The 15,894-nt window shown below is 26.8% G+C and overlaps 1 long non-coding RNA gene across 1 annotated transcript in view; it reads left to right on the top strand.

The window, feature by feature from the left end:
- The first annotated feature begins 2,256 nt into the window (after nt 1-2,256).
- The window catches only part of LOC126313207 (uncharacterized), a 28,946-nt gene continuing 15,308 nt past the window's right edge, over nt 2,257-15,894 (top strand). Inside the window, exon 1 of the long non-coding RNA XR_007555079.1 lies at nt 2,257-3,252. This is a non-coding gene — a long non-coding RNA (uncharacterized LOC126313207). The remainder of the gene's footprint in view (nt 3,253-15,894) is intronic.

Below are 15,894 nucleotides of genomic sequence, written 5' to 3'. Positions count from 1 at the left end.
GACATCCTTTAATTAAAATTATTAATAACTCTTTAATTGACTTACCTGCCCCAACAAATATTTCATTTTGATGAAATTTTGGATCCCTATTAGGGTTATGTTTGGTAATTCAAATCGTAACTGGACTATTTTTAGCTATACATTATACATCAAATATTGAAATAGCATTCAGTAGTGTAGTACACATCTGCCGAGACGTAAATAATGGTTGAATTATCCGAACCTTACACGCAAATGGAGCATCTATATTTTTTATTTGTATTTACTTACATGTAGGACGGGGAATTTACTATGGATCTTATATATATATATACATACCTGAATAATTGGTACAGTGATTTTATTTTTAGATTTAGTCCAATGAGTATGAGGAGGATTCGCTGTTGATAATGCAACATTAAATCGATTCTTCACATTCCATTTTGTATTACCATTTATTATTGCTGCTATAGCAGCAATTCATTTATGTTTTCTTCACCAAACAGGGTCTAATAATCCTCTTGGACTAAATGGAGATATTGAAAAAATTCCATTCCATCCATACTTTACCTTTAAGGATTCTATTACATTTGTAATAATAACATTTTTATTAATTATACTATGTTTAATTAATCCTTACCTATTAGGAGATCCAGATAACTTTGTACCTGCCAACCCATTAGTAACACCAGTTCACATTCAACCAGAATGATATTTCCTATTTGCATATGCAATTCTACGATCTATCCCTAATAAGTTAGGAGGTGTTATTGCATTATTTTTATCAATTAGAATCTTAATAATTTTACCATTTTATAATAAAACACCATTCCGAGGCATTCAATTTTACCCTATTAATCAAATTTTATTCTGAATTATAGTAGTTGTTGTATGCTAACTAACGTGAATTGGTAAACGACCTGTTGAAGAATCTTATATTATAACAGGTCAAATCTTAACAATTATTTACTTCACATATTTCTTAATTAATGTCCATGTCGCAAACGCATGAGATAAATTAATTAAGGAATAAAGTTAAGGAGCTTAGGAAAAGCATATGTTTTGAAAACATAAAATTAGAAGTTTAACTCTTCTATTAACTTTTCTCAAAAAATTTCACTAAACAAATGAGATAAATAAAATCTTTAAACCAACAAAGAAAATAAAAAAATTCAAAGATAAAGGTAAAAAACTTTTTCAAGCTAAGTACATTAATTTATTTAACGGAACCGTGGTAATGTTCCACGAACCCAAATAAAACCAAAAGATATAATAGCAAGCTTAATAAAAAATATAAAAGAATAAAAATCACCGCCCAAAAAAATTAAAGCCAATAACATTCTTATGAAGACAATTCTAGTATATTCAGCTAAAAAAATTAAAGTAAAACCACCCGCACCATACTCAATATTAAATCCTGAAACTAACTCAGATTCCCCTTCAGCAAAATCAAAAGGAGTACGATTAGTTTCAGCTAAGCAAGAAGCAAAACAAGCTAAAGCTAAAGGAAAAGAAATAATAATAAATCAACAATAAAGCTGATAGTTTATAAAATCAAACATATTAAAACTACCAATTAAAATAATTAAAGACAATAAAATTAAAGCTAAACTAACTTCATAAGAAATTGTTTGAGCAACAGAACGAAGAGAACCTAATAATGAATAATTTGAATTAGAAGTTCAACCAGCAATTATAACAGTATAAACACCTAATCTAGTACAACATAAAAAAAATAAAAATCCATAAGAAAAAGAACACATATAAGTTAAATAAGGAAAAATTACTCAAACGGCTAAAGAAATCATTAAATTAAAAACAGGGGAAAAATAATAAAGTAGGTAATTAGATATAATAGGAATTGGCTGCTCCTTACAAATTAACTTAATAGCATCTCTAAATGGCTGAGGAATTCCAACAAAACCTACCTTATTTGGACCCTTTCGAATCTGAATATAACCTAAAACCTTACGCTCTAATAAAGTTAAAAAGGCAACACTAATTAAAACACAAATAACCAATAAAAGAAAATTCAAAATAAATATAAATAAATCATAAAGTATCAATACTATTTGTAGAAAAAATCTACATAAATGAATTCTAAATTCAACACATTAATCTGTCAAAATAGTAAATAAATTAATATTAATCAATATAACAAAAAATATTTTAACCATATGGTCCTTTCGTACTAATATGGATTAACAATCTTAGGATAGAAACCGACCTGGCTCACGCCGGTCTGAACTCAGATCATGTAAGAATTTAAAGGTCGAACAGACCTAATCATTGGGCTCCTGCACCCAAAATTTTTCTTAATCCAACATCGAGGTCGCAATCTGCTTTGTCGATATGAGCTCTCAAAAACAATTACGCTGTTATCCCTAAGGTAACTTAATCTTATGATCATAAATTATGGATCAAAATAACAAACATAAATAAATGATATAATAATGAAGAGTTTATCTATTCTTCATGTCACCCCAACAAAACATCATCATTAAATATAGAAAGACAACAAAAACTATATAAAAGTAAAATGTCAAGCTCTATAGGGTCTTCTCGTTCTAAAGAAGAATTTAAGCCTTTTGACTCAAAAGTTAAATTCAAAAATTTATTAAGAGACAGTCGATTTCTCGTCAAGCCATTCATTCCAGCCACTAATTAAGAGACTAATGATTATGCTACCTTTGCACGGTCAAAATACCGCGGCTCTTTAAAAATACGCTCAGTGAGCAGGCCAGACCTCAAAATATAAACAAGAGGACATGTTTTTGATAAACAGGCGGAAATCAATTTTGCCTAGTTCCTTATAATAAGTTCACAAGGTAAAAATTTCATACAAATAAATATACTAATTCTATCATTATTACAAAAATTTTAAAATTAAATTAATAATCTTAATAAAAAACCTAAAATATTTATAAAATCAAAATAAAAAATAATGAACTAAAACGTAATCTTAAAGATAGCTGGTTTAAAGCTTACTATTATATTTCTATAAAATAAATTATAGGTTATTAACTTCAAAGCTTATCCCTTAAAGAATAAATAAGTTAATATTTTTACTTAAAAAATTAAATAAAAACAAATAACTTTAAAAAATTAAATTTTTTCTTAAGAAACTAGATATCTTGGGAAACGATTAACATCTCATTTCTATAAATAATTTAATAATAATTATGATACATTAACTATAAATTATTTATAAATCAACCCAAATCGAGACGAGTAAAATAAATACTAAAATTTTGATAAACCCTGATACAAAAGGTACAATAAATAAAATCTACTTAAAAAAATATAAAAAAATATTTCATAAAACACTTACATTACCAATAAACTATAATTTAAAAAATCAATTCTATAAAATATACTAAGACAAAAATACAATAAAATTATTTATATTAAATAATTAAATAAACAAAAAATAAATATAATAAAATAAACAATCAAGATATCCTGATTTGCACAGAAAAATGTTCAGTGTAAATGAAACACTTTACTAATAAGGTATATCTTGAAACTCTTCCTAGATACACTTTCCAGTACATCTACTATGTTACGACTTATCTCATCTAAATTGAAGCTACTTTAAAATAAAATAGAATAATCAATAATGAGAGCGACGGGCGATGTGTACACATCTCAGAGCCAATATCAATTAAATTAAATAAATTAAATTACTATCAAATCCACCTTCATTAACAGTATTTCACTATCAAATCCGTTATAAACAAAAATCTATTGTAACCCACCTCCTCTTAACTATAAGCTGCACCTTGACCTGAAATATTTTATAATTATAAATCTTGAGAATTATAACTCTAAAAAGATTCTCTGATAACGGAGATATACAAACAAATAAATTAAGTAGAGTAAATCGTGTATTATCAATCATGGGGTAGGTTCCTCTGAATGGAATGAGATACCGCCAAATTCTTTGGGTTTAAAGACCTTAACTAATAGTACCCTGGTAAATATAATTAACATTTAAAATAATAGGGTATCTAATCCTAGTTTATTATTTAAATTTCACAGATTCATAAAAAGGGCCACAAATAAATTTTAACATTTCACCTTACAAATTTATATTTCAACCCTAATAATATAAACAACTGTTTTAACCAATAATATTCACTTGTATCAATCGTATAACCGCGGCTGCTGGCACGAATTATGCCGATACTAAATCAATTGCTAAATCCAAAATCACTTGATAATTAAATCAAATTACTGCAAAAAGAACATTTAGTCTAACAAAACTTACATATAATACAAAGAAAAAGTGAATAAACAAGCAAGAATAAAACTTTTAAAAATAAAAAATAAGAAAATTTTAAATCTATTAATTCAGGAAAAAATAAAAGATTCAAATATTTAAAGAAAAAAAAAGAAAAAAACCACAAACATTAACAAAAAAAAGAAACGCCCCTATGTATGACCACAACAACTTCTCTATTATATATAATTAAAGATTAATATGGAACATGTATAGCAATAAATGTATTATATTCTTTCTTATTTAATCTTTCTTTTCACTAATAAATAAAGAAAGATTAAATAATATAATAAATATATTTTTTACAATTATGTAATTTAATATAATATGTTATTAATATGAATTCTTTTTTATATTAAGTTAACTTTCATATATATTAGTTAAATAAACTAATTATAGATGATTTACATAATTATATTAATATAATTAATATAATTATTTATATTAATTATAATATTTTATATTTAAATTAATAATTTTATTTATTATATCCTATTATAATAATATTAAATATTAAATTACATATTATTATATATATTATATTATAATAACCTATTTTAAGCTAAAAACATAAGTAGCTATAATCCTAGGTAAATAATTGCATTAAAATAATCAATTGATAATGGTAAGATGAACTTATAATATTTTAATTTCAATTAAATGTAATATATTAATATAAATTATTTATTATATATATATATAAAAAAATAAAATGAGCAGGATAAATTAATCCTAATTAAACAAAATAATACATAAAAGAATTTCAAAAAAAAACTTTCGATTTATATATTAAATAAATGAAGTGCCTGATTAAAGGGTTACCTTGATAGGGTAAATAAAGTAAATAAAATTACCTTCATTAAAATTACATAAGATAGAATTAAACTACCTCCTTTAGTATCAAAAACTAACGTGCATCATACACCTTAATGTAAAAAGGTAAGCTAAACAAGCTAATGGGTTCATACCCCATTTATAGAGGTATCAATCCTCTCCTTTTTAATGACCAACAACTCTACAAAACTTCTCTTCCTATCAACATTAATGATAGGAACGATCCTGTCCATTTCATCAAATTCCTGATTTGGGGTTTGAATAGGACTTGAGATCAACTTACTTTCATTTATTCCGCTCCTAACAAGAAATAAAAATATAATAATAAATGAATCATCAATTAAATATTTTATTGTCCAAGCAATAGCATCGACAATATTATTATTTTCAATTTTGCTGATTCAAATAAAATATCCCATGGGATGGGAAACAGAATTTATCCCATCAATAATAATTAGATCTAGACTATTATTAAAGATTGGAGCTGCACCTTTCCATTTCTGATTTCCAGAAGTTATAGGAGCATCAAGATGAAATAATTGTTTAACATTAATAACATGACAAAAAATCGCCCCAATAATGGTCTTATCTTATTGTATTCAATTAAGAACTTTTATTTGAACAATTATTATCTTAAGAATTATTATTGGGGCAATAGGAGGTTTAAATCAAACATCCTTACGACAACTTTTGGCATATTCATCAATCAGACATCTAGGTTGAATAATTAGATCATTAACAGTCAGAGAAAACATCTGAGAACTATACTTCATTATTTACTCACTATTAAGATTAATTATAGTTTTATTATTTAAGCAAATAAATTTATTTTTCATAAATCAAATTTATTCAGCCAGAAATATAAAAACCGAAATTAAATTCATAATATTCTTATCTTTATTATCTTTAGGTGGACTACCACCATTCCTTGGATTCTTACCAAAATGAATTGTAATACATTCATTAATAGAAAACAATATAACAACTATTATAACTATTATAGTTGTATTAACTACAATTACACTCTACTACTATATACATATTAGATTCTCAGCTCTAATTATATCATACACAGAAAATTCGTGATCTATAAAGATAAAGTCCCAAAAATCAAGAATCATTCTTCCTATAACAGTAATAATTTCAACAATAGGATTGATTTCAACATCAACCTTAATTTCATTATACTAAGGACTTAAGTTAATCAAACTAATAACCTTCAAAGTTATAATTAAAAGAATAATCTTTTAGGCCTTAGTAAAATTTTACACCTCTAGAATTGCAGTCTAGAATCATAATTGAATATAAGACCTAAATATGATAAGAGAGAAAACATCTCATAAGTAGATTTACAGTCTACCACCTAAAATTCAGCCATCTTACCGCAAAAATGATATTCTCAACAAACCATAAGGACATTGGTACTTTATACTTCATATTTGGAGCATGAGCAGGAATAGTAGGAACATCAATAAGAATACTTATTCGTGCTGAACTTGGCCAACCCGGATCTCTAATTGGGGATGACCAGATTTATAATGTTATTATTACAGCTCACGCATTCGTAATAATTTTCTTTATAGTAATACCTATTATAATTGGTGGATTTGGTAATTGACTTGTTCCACTAATAATTAGTACACCAGATATAGCATTTCCACGAATAAATAATATAAGTTTTTGATTACTACCACCTTCACTAACCCTTCTTCTTACATCTTCTATAGTAGATAATGGTGCTGGTACAGGATGAACAGTTTACCCTCCTCTAGCAGGAGCTATTGCACACGGGGGTGCATCTGTAGATCTAGCTATTTTTTCACTGCACTTAGCAGGTGTATCATCTATTCTTGGTGCAGTGAATTTCATTACAACAGCAATTAATATACGATCAGAAAGTATAACTTTAGCTCAAACACCTTTATTTGTATGATCTGTAGCTATTACAGCATTACTTCTCCTTCTTTCACTTCCAGTTTTAGCAGGAGCTATTACTATATTATTAACAGATCGAAATTTAAATACATCATTCTTTGACCCTGCAGGAGGGGGTGACCCAATTCTATATCAACATCTATTTTGATTCTTTGGACACCCAGAAGTTTATATTTTAATTCTACCGGGGTTCGGAATTATTTCACATATTGTATGTCAAGAAAGAGGAAAAATTGAATCATTTGGAACATTAGGTATGATTTATGCTATACTATCAATTGGACTAATAGGATTTATTGTATGAGCACATCATATATTTACAGTAGGAATGGATGTTGACACACGAGCATATTTTACATCAGCAACAATAATTATTGCTGTACCTACAGGAATTAAGGTATTTAGATGATTAGCTACATTATATGGAACTAAATTCAAGTTCAATCCACCATTATTATGAGCTCTATTATTTATTTTCCTATTTACAATTGGTGAATTAACAGGATTAGTATTAGCAAATTCATCACTTGATATTGTGTTACATGATACATATTATGTAGTAGCCCACTTTCATTATGTATTATCTATAGGAGCAGTATTTGCAATTATAGGAGGTGTCATTCAATGATATCCACTATTTACAGGATTAACTATAAATAATACATGATTAAAAATCCAATTTACAATTATATTCATTGGAGTAAATTTAACATTCTTTCCTCAACACTTCCTAGGATTAGCAGGAATACCTCGACGATACTCTGACTACCCAGACGCATATACATCATGAAACGTAGTATCAAGAATTGGGTCTACAATTTCTATTGTAGGAATCATTATATTCATTGTAATTATATGAGAAAGAATGATTACAAACCGAGCAATTATATTTAGAGCTAACATAAGAAGATCAACAGAATGACTACAAAATAACCCTCCTGCAGAACATAGTTACTCAGAATTACCATTAATCTCTAGATTCTAATATGGCAGATTAGTGCAGTAGATTTAAGCTCTACAAATAAAGGTTTGACCTTTTATTAGAAAATATTTATTAATGGCAACATGATCAAATTTATCTCTTCAAGATGGAGCTTCACCATTAATGGAGCAATTATTATTCTTTCATGATCATACTATGGTCGTATTATTATTAATTACAGTAATTGTAGGTTATGCCCTAAGTTATATATTATTTATTGCCTATACTAACCGTAATATACTTCATGGACATTTAATTGAAACAATCTGAACAGCTTTACCAGCAATTACATTAATTTTTATTGCCCTTCCATCATTACGACTATTATATTTACTTGATGATTCAGTAGATGCAATAATTACAATTAAAACCATTGGACGACAATGATATTGAAGATATGAATATTCAGACTTCATAGACGTAGAATTTGACACTTATATAACACCAGAACAAGACCTAGAAAATGATGGATTCCGACTACTAGATGTAGATAACCGAACAATCCTACCAATAAATACAGAAGTACGAGTATTAACAAGAGCATCAGATGTTCTACACTCATGAGCAGTTCCTGCATTAGGGGTTAAAATTGATGCAACGCCAGGTCGGTTAAATCAAGGAACATTCACAATAAATCGACCTGGATTATTCTTTGGACAATGCTCAGAAATCTGTGGAGCAAACCACAGATTTATACCAATTGTAATTGAAAGAACTTCAGTAAATTTATTTATTAAGTGATTATCTAAGATAATTTAAGGAGTTAGTTAAAATAAATAACATTAGAGTGTCAATCTAAAGTAACTAAAAAAAATTAGTACACCTTGAAATTCATCAGATGACTGAAAGTAAGTAATGGTCTCTTAAACCAAATAATAGTAAATTAACGACTACTTCTGATGGGGAAATTATATCCAAATCCCTCAAATATCCCCTCTTATATGATTCTCACTATTCATTATATTTTCAGCTACATTAATCTTGTTTAATCAAATAAACTTCTTCTCATTTAAACCTAACCTTATTAAAAGAGCAGAAAAAGGAACAATTGAAATAAAAAACTTAAATTGAAAATGATAACAAATCTATTCTCAACATTTGACCCATCAACTAACATCTTTAATTTATCATTAAATTGAACTAGAACATTTCTAGGACTATTATTAATCCCATCACTATTTTGACTTACACCATCACGAATTAACATTATCTGAAATAAACTAAATTTAACCTTACATAATGAATTTAAAACACTTCTTGGACCAAAATCATTTAATGGAACAACATTCATTTTCATCTCAATTTTTATTATAATATTATTTAACAATTTCATAGGATTATTCCCTTATATTTTTACTAGAACAAGACATTTAGCATTAACATTTTCAATTGCCCTACCTATATGGCTAAGATTTATATTATTTGGATGAATTAACCATACTAATCATATATTTACACACCTTGTACCACAAGGTACACCGCCTGCATTAATATCATTTATAGTACTAATTGAAACAATTAGTAATGTTATTCGACCAGGTATATTAGCAGTACGGTTGGCAGCAAATATAATTGCAGGACACTTATTATTAACCTTATTAGGAAACACAGGACCATCTATAGCAATAAACTTAATCTCATTACTAATTATTGGACAAATACTTCTATTAATTCTAGAATCAGCAGTAGCAATAATTCAAGCCTATGTTTTCTCAATTCTAAGAACTCTATATTCTAGAGAAGTATATTAAACCTATGTTAACAACTCACTCAAACCACCCATTCCACTTAGTAGACTATAGACCTTGACCATTAACAGGAGCAATTGGAGCAATAGTCCTAGTATCAGGACTAGCAAAATGATTCCACCTATTTAATATTAACTTATTCATAATTGGATTTGGAATTACCCTACTAACTATAATTCAATGATGACGAGATGTAGTACGAGAAGGAACATATAAAGGATTACATACAGGATTTGTATCAATTGGATTACGATGAGGAATAATTTTATTTATTGCATCAGAGGTAATGTAATGTAATTGCTGGTAAAGCTGTTCAGATTGTTTCAATTAAATGTCCATGAAGTATATTACGGTTAGTATAGGCAATAAATAATATATAACTTAGGGCATAACCTACAATTACTGTAATTAATAATAATACGACCATAGTATGATCATGAAAGAATGATAATTGCTCCATTAATGGTGAAGCTCCATCTTGAAGAGATAAATTTGATCATGTTGCCATTAATAAATATTTTCTAATAAAAGGTCAAACCTTTATTTGTAGAGCTTAAATCTACTGCACTAATCTGCCATATTAGAATCTAGAGATTAATGGTAATTCTGAGTAACTATGTTCTGCAGGAGGGTTATTTTGTAGTCATTCTGTTGATCTTCTTATGTTAGCTCTAAATATAATTGCTCGGTTTGTAATCATTCTTTCTCATATAATTACAATGAATATAATGATTCCTACAATAGAAATTGTAGACCCAATTCTTGATACTACGTTTCATGATGTATATGCGTCTGGGTAGTCAGAGTATCGTCGAGGTATTCCTGCTAATCCTAGGAAGTGTTGAGGAAAGAATGTTAAATTTACTCCAATGAATATAATTGTAAATTGGATTTTTAATCATGTATTATTTATAGTTAATCCTGTAAATTGTGGATATCATTGAATGACACCTCCTATAATTGCAAATACTGCTCCTATAGATAATACATAATGAAAGTGGGCTACTACATAATATGTATCATGTAATACAATATCAAGTGATGAATTTGCTAATACTAATCCTGTTAATCCACCAATTGTAAATAGGAAAATAAATCCTAGAGCTCATAATAATGGTGGATTGAACTTGAATTTAGTTCCATATAATGTAGCTAATCATCTAAATACCTTAATTCCTGTAGGTACAGCAATAATTATTGTTGCTGATGTAAAATATGCTCGTATGTCAACATCCATTCCTACTGTAAATATATGATGTGCTCATACAATAAATCCTATTAATCCAATTGATAGTATAGCATAAATTATACCTAATGTTCCAAATGATACAATTTTTCCTCTTTCTTGACATACAATATGTGAAATAATTCCGAACCCCGGTAGAATTAAAATATAAACTTCTGGGTGTCCAAAGAATCAAAATAGATGTTGATATAGAATTGGGTCACCCCCTCCTGCAGGGTCAAAGAATGATGTATTTAAATTTCGATCTGTTAATAATATAGTAATAGCTCCTGCTAAAACTGGAAGTGAAAGAAGGAGAAGTAATGCTGTAATAGCTACAGATCATACAAATAAAGGTGTTTGATCTAAAGTTATACTTTCTGATCGTATATTAATTGCTGTTGTAATGAAATTCACTGCACCAAGAATAGATGATACACCTGCTAAGTGCAGTGAAAAAATAGCTAGATCTACAGATGCACCCCCGTGTGCAATAGCTCCTGCTAGAGGAGGGTAAACTGTTCATCCTGTACCAGCACCATTATCTACTATAGAAGATGTAAGAAGAAGGGTTAGTGAAGGTGGTAGTAATCAAAAACTTATATTATTTATTCGTGGAAATGCTATATCTGGTGCACCAATTATTAGTGGAACAAGTCAATTACCAAATCCACCAATTATAATAGGTATTACTATAAAGAAAATTATTACGAATGCGTGAGCTGTAATAATAACATTATAAATCTGGTCATCCCCAATTAGAGATCCGGGTTGGCCAAGTTCAGCACGAATAAGTATTCTTATTGATGTTCCTACTATTCCTGCTCATGCTCCAAATATGAAGTATAAAGTACCAATGTCCTTATGGTTTGTTGAGAATAATCATTTTTGCGGTAAGATGGCTGAATTTTAGGTGGTAGACTGTAAATCTACTTATGAGATGTTTTCTCTCTTATCATATTTAGGTCTTATATTCAATTATGATTCTAGACTGCAATTCTAGAGGTGTAAAATTTTACTAAGGCCTAAAAGATTATTCTTTTAATTATAACTTTGAAGGTTATTAGTTTGATTAACTTAAGTCCTTAGTATAATGAAATTAAGGTTGATGTTGAAATCAATCCCATTGTTGAAATTATTACTGTTATAGGAAGAATGATTCTTGATTTTTGGGACTTTATCTTTATAGATCACGAATTTTCTGTTTATGATATAGTTAGAGCTGAGAATCTAATATGTATATAGTAGTAGAGTGTAATTGTAGTTAATACAACTATAATAGTTATAATAGTTGTTATATTGTTTTCTATTAATGATTGTTTTACAATTCATTTTGGTAAGAATCCAAGGAATGGTGGTAGTCCACCTAAAGATAATAAAGATAAGAATATTATGAATTTAATTTCGGTTTTTATATTTCTGGCTGAATAAATTTGATTTATGAAAAATAAATTTATTTGCTTAAATAATAAAACTATAATTAATCTTAATAGTGGGTAAATAATGAAGTATAGTTCTCAGATGTTTTCTCTGACTGTTAATGATCTAATTATTCAACCTAGATGTCTGATTGATGAATAAGCTAAAAGTTGTCGTAAGGATGTTTGATTTAAACCTCCTATTGCCCCAATAATAATTCTTAAGATAATAATTGTTCAAATAAAAGTTCTTAATTGAATACAATAAGATAAGACCATTATTGGGGCGATTTTTTGTCATGTTATTAATGTTAAACAATTATTTCATCTTGATGCTCCTATAACTTCTGGAAATCAGAAATGGAAAGGTGCAGCTCCAATCTTTAATAATAGTCTAGATCTAATTATTATTGATGGGATAAATTCTGTTTCCCATCCCATGGGATATTTTATTTGAATCAGCAAAATTGAAAATAATAATATTGTCGATGCTATTGCTTGGACAATAAAATATTTAATTGATGATTCATTTATTATTATATTTTTATTTCTTGTTAGGAGCGGAATAAATGAAAGTAAGTTGATCTCAAGTCCTATTCAAACCCCAAATCAGGAATTTTGATGAAATGGACAGGATCGTTCCTATCATTAATGTTGATAGGAAGAGAAGTTTTGTAGAGTTGTTGGTCATTAAAAAGGAGAGGATTGATACCTCTATAAATGGGGTATGAACCCATTAGCATGTTTAGCTTACCTTTTTACATTAAGGTGTATGATGCACGTTAGTTTTTGATACTAAAGGAGGTAGTTTAATTCTATCTTATGTAATTTTAATGAAGGTAATTTTATTTACTTTATTTACCCTATCAAGGTAACCCTTTAATCAGGCACTTCATTTATTTAATATATAAATCGAAAGTTTTTTTTGAAATTCTTTTATGTATTATTTTGTTTAATTAGGATTAATTTATCCTGCTCATTTTATTTTTATATATATATATATAATAAATAATTTATATTAATATATTACATTTAATTGAAATTAAAGTATTATAAGTTCATCTTACCATTATCAATTGATTATTTTAATGCAATTATTTACCTAGGATAATAGCTACTTATGTTTTTAGCTTAAAATAGGTTATTATAATATAATATATATAATAATATGTAATTTAATATTTAATATTATTATTATTGGATATAATAAATAAAATTATAAATTTAAATATAAAATAATATAATTAATATAAATAATTATATTAATTATAATAATATAATTATGTAAATTATCTATAATTAGATTATTTAACTAATATATATGAAAGTTAACTTAATATAAAAAAAATTCATATTAATAACATATTATATTAAATTACATAATTGTATAAAATATATTTATTATATTATTTAATCTTTTTTTATTTATTAGTGAAAACAAAGATTAAATAAGAAAGAATATAATACATTTATTGCTATACATGTTCCATATTAATCTTTAATTATATATAATAGAGAAGTTGTTGTGGTCATACATAGGGGCGTTTCTTTTTTTTTGTTAATGTTTGTGGTTTTTTTCTTTTTTTTTCTTTAAATATTTGAATCTTTTATTTTTTCCTGAATTAATAGATTTAAAATTTTCTTTTTTTTATTTTTAAAAGTTTTATTCTTGCTTGTTTATTCACTTTTTCTTTGTATTATATGTAAGTTTTGTTAGACTAAATGTTCTTTTTGCAGTAATTTGATTTAATTATCAAGTGATTTTGGATTTAGCAATTGATTTAGTATCGGCATAATTCGTGCCAGCATCTGCAGTTATACGATTGATACAAGTGAATATTATTGGTTAAAACAGTTGTTTATATTATTAGGGTTGAAATATAAATTTGTAAGGTGAAATGTTAAAATTTATTTGTGGCCCTTTTTATGAATCTGTGAAATTTAAATAATAAACTAGGATTAGATACCCTATTATTTTAAATGTTAATTATATTTACCAGGGTACTATTAGTTAAGGTCTTTAAACCCAAAGAATTTGGCGGTATCTCATTCCATTCAGAGGAACCTACCCCATGATTGATAATACACGATTTACTCTACTTAATTTATTTGTTTGTATATCTCCGTTATCAGAGAATCTTTTTAGAGTTATAATTCTTAAGATTTATAATTATAAAATATTTCAGGTCAAGGTGCAGCTTATAGTTAAGAGGAGGTGGGTTACAATAGATTTTTGTTTATAACGGATTTGATAGTGAAATACCGTTAATGGAGGTGGATTTGATAGTAATTTAATTTATTTAATTTAACTGATATCGGCTCTGAGATGTGTACACATCGCCCGTCGCTCTCATTATTGATTATTCTATTTTATTTTAAAGTAGCTTAAATTTAGATGAGATAAGTCGTAACATAGTAGATGTACTGGAAAGTGTATCTAGGAAGAGTTTCAAGATATAACTTATTAGTAAAGTGTTTTATTTACACTGAAAATTTTTCTGTGCAAATCAGGATATCTTGATTATTTATTTTATTATATTTATTTTTTGTTTATTTAATTATTTAATATAAATAATTTTATTGTATTTTTGTCTTAGTATATTTTATAGAATTGATTTTTTAAATTATAGTTTATTGGTAATGTAAGTGTTTTATGAAATATTATTTTAAATTTTTTTAAGTAGATTTTATTTATTGTACCTTTTGTATCAGGGTTTATCAAAATTTTAGTATTTATTTTACTTGTCTCGAATTGGGTTGATTTATAAATATTTTATAGTTAATGTATCATAATTATTATTAAATTATTTATAGAAATGAGATGTTAATCGTTTCCCAAGATATCTAGTTTCTTAAGAAAAAATTTAATTTTTTAAAGTTATTTGTTTTTATTTAATTTTTTAAGTAAAAATATTAACTTATTTATTCTTTAAGGGATAAGCTTTGAAGTTAATAACCTATAATTTATTTTATAGAAATATAATAGTAAGCTTTAAACCAGCTATCTTTAAGATTACGTTTTAGTTCATTATTTTTTATTTTGATTTTATAAATATTTTAGGTTTTTTATTAAGATTATTAATTTAATTTTAAAATTTTTGTAATAATGATAGAATTAGTATATTTATTTGTATGAAATTTTTACCTTGTGAACTTATTATAAGGAACTAGGCAAAATTGATTTCCGCCTGTTTATCAAAAACATGTCCTCTTGTTTATATTTTGAGGTCTGGCCTGCTCACTGAGCGTATTTTTAAAGAGCCGCGGTATTTTGACCGTGCAAAGGTAGCATAATCATTAGTCTCTTAATTAGTGGCTGGAATGAATGGCTTGATGAGAAATCAACTGTCTCTTAATAAATTTTTGAATTTAACTTTTGAGTCAAAAGGCTTAAATTCTTCTTTAGGACGAGAAGACCCTATAGAGCTTGACATTTTACTTTTATATAGTTTTTTGTTTGTCTTTCTATATTTAATGATGATGTTTTGTTG

This window comes from Schistocerca gregaria, unplaced genomic scaffold, assembly GCF_023897955.1.
Source record: "Schistocerca gregaria isolate iqSchGreg1 unplaced genomic scaffold, iqSchGreg1.2 ptg000470l, whole genome shotgun sequence".
Lineage (NCBI taxonomy): Eukaryota > Metazoa > Arthropoda > Insecta > Orthoptera > Acrididae > Schistocerca > Schistocerca gregaria.
The sequence above is the reverse complement of the archived record's forward strand: the minus strand, read 5'-3'. Positions and strand labels throughout refer to the sequence as shown.